Here is a 5,793-nt window from a genome sequence, read left to right on the forward strand (position 1 = left end):
TTAATCAATTATTATGAACAAATTAATGAACGAAAATAATGATTGCTGTACATGGAAGCCTGGAAGTTCTTTTCTTCACGTTTTTCCCACAAAATCAAGTGAAATTAATGTTTCGTTGAAATCAAAAACTCAAGTATAATTTTTTTTATTAGGCGTTTAAAAATGAAAATTGCCTAACAGATATGTAATGTCAAAATGTTCACCATTGTTATAAACAATACTGATTAACAAATGCATCAAACTGCCTCTCTTTGATAGAAAAAGTCCATTTTTGCATAACTGTTCATTTGATCCCTAAATTAATATTCTGATAGAGGAAACTGACGTTTGACAATATTTTTTAGTTTTATTAACAATTCTGCTCAACAAATGCATTTCATAGACGCTTTCAAATAAAAATAAAAAATGAAACTCCTACGACTCAAGAGTCGTAAATAATGAAAGTCGGGAAAACACAAAAATCCAATGGATACGTGCGTGAACTTTTCAATGTCCTTCCAAAAAAAATAGGGTAGAAATTGATCGTTGAGTGACGAGAAAAATGTGAGAACAGATGTGAGAATTGATTGTGAATCTATCAGTTTTTCACCTTTTGAAGGTGAAATCAACGAATGCTACAGAACAGGCTGCTCAAGTATGAAAAGCTATGGTTTTTTGGACCTCTTCAGAACTTAATTAGTTTCAATTTAAAAAAAAAGATCGAATCAGATGAAAATTGTAGGATATGGATTATTTTAAATCCCAATTTTCTAATTCGTTGCACTGTGCGATGGGTCTTCAAATAACTAATAGCACATTTTTATAGAGCTCATTTATAACCGAACTTAGAGCGATCGGTGTTTAAAGCTTATAACTTTAGGGCTAATGTCCAAAGATTTGGTGTAAAACAATTCTTTTATTCTGAAGTTAATATGCTAAGAAATGATCTATTCAAAAATGATTGATACTAGATCTTTTTCACTTTGAATACAGCTTTATTTTGAAACAGGAATAGGCCTTAATTGTCTAAAAAAGATATAATTCTAGTACTTATGCAGCAAAAGGAGGCAATTTAATTTTGAGGTTAAGTCCTGGTTCCATTGCACTGAATATGTCTGTTCAGTATATTAAAAAATTTCATTTATTTGAATAACAAATTACATTGAAGGGTATGACTTATTTCTGTATTCTGCTCAATTTCGTTTGCATCGTTGCGACCATCGCATTAAGAATGTAATAGTCAAAACCGCAGGTGCTTAAAAAATCGCCTTTTAAAATAAAGTGAAACACAATTTTGAATCCAATTTATGACTGTAGTACGTAAGGAGGTTGAATGATAGTTTTGGCTTTAGTTACAACATTAATAATACGCAATAATTTTACTCAGTACATAGAGCTGCACAGTACATACGGATGCACAGTACAATTAAGTACAGCATAGGACTGTGCAGTTGAGCCCAAGAATATTTAATGGTGCGCAGTAGATATATAAGGCACTTGACTGACATGAAAAAACGGATATATCAATTTATTTGAAAGATAAATGGTTTGAATCAATAAGCATTTAAAGGCACTTTAATTTCTGTTTTTCTAAATGACAGTCTATGCATTCGTATCTACTCCTTAATGAGAATCGCTTCTTCCATATTCTCAAACGTACCTTCACAGTTAGTGTGCTTCGGGTAAGAGAAATATCAACTAGAGATTCCTGTCCATCGTTACAAGAACCAAAGGTTTGCTTACTTGCTGCCTGCTTCTTCAACAATAACACCGAAAAACGTCAAGTTAAAATTACACATGAGATAATAAGGTTGTTTTATTATTTAAAATCAAGTAGTTTTACTTGCTGAATAAAACGAAATTCTATCACTGCAGGAAGTCAAAGTTTGCATAGAACACTGTGTACGTGTGTGTTTGAACAATGGCGATTGATTGATGTCTGATGACAAATCTGAACCTAATTTAATAATAGTGAATATACTTGAAACGTGAATTCGCAACAGCTATTCTAAGCATTTTTTTATACCATGAACATTTCTTGATTATAAATTAAACTATAACTGTAACCATCGATGTAATTATCTTACTACAATCCTTTTTTTCAATACTTTCATATTCTAAATTTTACATTACCACCCTTTACCACCAGCTCCTCTACGAACACCTCCTTCACAACCAACTTCATCGCCACCACCACTACCACCACCAGAATAACCACATGTACAAGCGTGCTGCTATATAAACTATATTGTCATGGCTATACTATATAAACTGTCATGATAATGTGTTTATGTCTTTTACGACTAGGAGAACAAAGCAGGAGGATCAAGTTGGAGTAGATGAGAAGCAGGATAATATGAATGAATGAGGTGGAGATCGAAATGCAGATTAGAAGAAGAAGAAGTTCAAGAAGAATTGGAAGAGGAGTCAGAAAATGATGACTGATGATGATGGTGACCGTGACGGTGGTCGTGATGAAGTGATGGTGTTTTTTTACAAGGGAAGTTGGAAAATGTGCTATCACACACCGAGAAGGGTCCGCATTTCTCGGTAGTGTCGGGATATTGATAGCATCACTACAATGATCTGAATATATATGAATATGCATGAAGATTTTAACTTGACCATTATAGTGATGCTACCAACGATCGACTAAAAACCACCACCCTTTTTCCTTGGAAATATCCCCCCCCCCCCGTCCGGAAAATCTTTCGCATTACGTCAGGGGGGTGCCGTTCTTTAGCCTTTTCTCGGCCCTTTTCTTTTTTGCCAATTTGGGCTTGTGTTGTATGTCTGGTCTTGCTGTGGGACCTGCTTAGCTACGATAATAGCTTAAGCGTCCAAGAGGCTTCTTCAATAAGGCTGCGCCTTTGAACGCCAAGCAACTCCTTATCCCTGGACGATGGTCTGTTCGGGGCTTCTTCTTCTGTCCCAACGGGCATCTTGGTTGGGTGTGTATGGTTAGTTAGGTCGTCCTTGAGGCTTCTTCAACGAAGTTGCTTCTCGGAACGACCAACACCTCTTACTTCTCGGCAGGTGACCTGTCCGAGGCTTGTTTTCTCTTGCAGCGCAGAGGAAGCACTGCGGGGCGCTGTTACACTCCGTAGACTTGTGTCCCTCCTTACCATACATCGTACCATATCGTTACCATATCCTCGCGTCCGGTCGGGACCTTTGCAGACCTCTGTCACATGGTCAAAGCCTAGGCATCAGTAGCATCTTTTTGTTACTGCCTTCTTACGCACACGACAGGACACCCAATCCACCATCAGGTGTCCTACGTGTGCTAGTTATTCCGCTATTTCCTCTGCCATTTCTACGAAAAGTTTCTCTGAAGGCCCGTTTGTGAGACAGACTCTGATCCGTCCTATAGACTGCTCGCCAAAATGTCTTCTGACGGCAGCCACGATCTCCTCGTCATCAGTTGTTATATCGAGGTCAAAAACCTTGACTTCCGTGCGTGGGACAAGCTCAGACACGCAGCTCCCTTCACTCATCACCTGCCTGATAGCAGATGTCAGTTTTGCCCTGGCATAAGCTGCAGGGCCCACCTCAATTAGGAACTCGCCTCTTCTGGTCTCTCTGACACCCTTGATTTCGACACCAAGTGTGTCGGGTTGCACCTTCTTCTTAAGGTCACTAGGACCTCTGCGTAACTCGAACCCTCAGCCAACTAAATTAAAACCGCCTTGGGTCGAGCTCGCCTCTGCTTTCCCTTCATCTTTTTATGTTCGGTGCAGATGTAGGCACCCCTCCATCCTCTTTCTTGAGAGTTGTGGTTGTCGCTGATGCAACTTAGGTCCTCAAATTCTTCTTTCTTTGCCTCGAGAGGCTCGCCTCCACTGGGCTTAGAGTGAGTTTTCTTCCTCTCTTCCCGTGACAGGTTGGGGATGTTCCCTCCCTATCTTCCTTGGTTTTCACCTTTTTGCTACTAGTAGCTACGCGGCTTGCCTTCTTTCGTTCTTTCATCACTCTCTGTCCAATTTTGTTAGCCATCATTACTTCCAGGTTTTAGAACCTCAGGTCTAATACCTCTGTGTAATGATGCAGCATTTCCATATGAGACTTAGCCTCCATGACCGCATCTCGTATTGGAAGCTGCATATTTCTCTTCGTGTCGCCGAAGTCTCCCATCTCGTCTAAGATGTCTGCTAGCAGCATCAAGCTCTCCTGTTGTTTTTAAAAGTACTGATCGGAATCAGAGCGGAGATTGCTTTACCCTTGGGGTATGCTGTTTTTAACATACGCGCTCATCATTGGTTTTATTAGGGGTTTATTCCCCTAGCTGGCTTTGTTTGCCCGGGGTATTTGATTTCCCCGGTACCAACCATATCTGGGAGACGTTTCCCTATCCGAAACTTGGGGAGGCGCCCGATAAAAAACAAGAAAACCCACACGGATGGTGATGGTGATCGAGATGGTGATGGTGATTGATAGCGTCACTATAGCGATCATAGTGTACTTAAATATGAACAAAGATTTTAATTGAATCACTATAGCGACTCGACCAACGATCTACTGAGATACTAACCTTTCTCCTTGACATGATTTCTCCTCGGAACTGCTTTCCCATTACTCCAGTGGGTGCCGTTTTTTTTACTTGTGAAGTCTTTCTGTTGGTCTTTTTCTTTGATGTACACATCATCCTTAGTAGTGTGGATGTTCTGCACATCGGGCTCATTCGCCTTCGATATATGCATTGGGTGTAATTGGTGAGACTGCCTTGTTAAGTTGTCTGCTGCGGTCTCTCTTCTGCCCACCTGTTACATTCGACGAAGGTGTAGAACGCGCCCTCGCAGTTATTTCTACAGTACACACATTCTGGCTTTTCGACTTTCCCTATTTTATGTAGGTACACTCGAAACAGCCCGTGCCTAGAGAACATTCGTGTTACGTAGAAACACACTTCTTCACGTTGCCGGCTTACACACGCATTTACGTCCCGTATGAGACTGAAGGTCCAGTTGTCTTTGGTCTCTCCACGGCACCTTTCCTGCCACTGATGCATCGTTTATGCCCTGGCTTCTTGTATGGCCGTCCAAACTTCGGTACCATATATAAAATAGAGTGCATCACCGACATTAGTAACCGTCGCCTACTTGGCTTTGGACCTTCTATATTGGCCATTAGTCGGTTGAGGTTCGTCGTGACTTTGCACGCTTTCTCAGCTGCTCGTTTTATTTGGTCCCAAAAAGTGAGCTTATTATCGAGCTAGGCTCAAACCATTACCTGTCATCCATCGTTGGACCGTCTTAGAACCTCGCTAAGCTTCCATTAAGTTTGTTCGAGGTCGCGAGCCGCTATGGTCGCTGCTATGTCATCTGCGTAGCCCACAAGCTTCATGTCTCCCGTAGCTCGATTTGTGATCCGGATAAGAGACTCGGGTACGTTAAAGTTGTGTTTTAGTGCATGTAGGATGCCACTCCATTTAACCGAATTAAAGGCGTTTTTGACATTAAGTAGATCGAGTACCACGATTTTTCGAGAATAGCGACCTACTTGACGTAACGCCAGCGCAGTGTTCACTACTTGTGACACTGCATCTACCGTGGACATCCTTTTCCGGTAATTATACTGACTGATAGATGAATCTCCAGCCGTCTGTATAGCCGACTGTAGTCGGGATTTCAAAAGCCTCTTCAGTAGCTTCCCTGTCTTGTCCAGCATACACAGTGGTCTGAAAGATTACGGGAAATTTCGAATGCCTTTGCTCTTTTCTATCATCACTAACTTTTAAGGCTTTTCCTGTTTCGGGAATGTACCATTCTTGAGGCAGCTGTTGTACATGTTTAGCATTATCCCTGGGCATGTATA

Source organism: Belonocnema kinseyi, chromosome 4 (genome assembly GCF_010883055.1).
Source record: "Belonocnema kinseyi isolate 2016_QV_RU_SX_M_011 chromosome 4, B_treatae_v1, whole genome shotgun sequence".
NCBI classification, from domain to species: Eukaryota; Metazoa; Arthropoda; class Insecta; order Hymenoptera; family Cynipidae; genus Belonocnema; species Belonocnema kinseyi.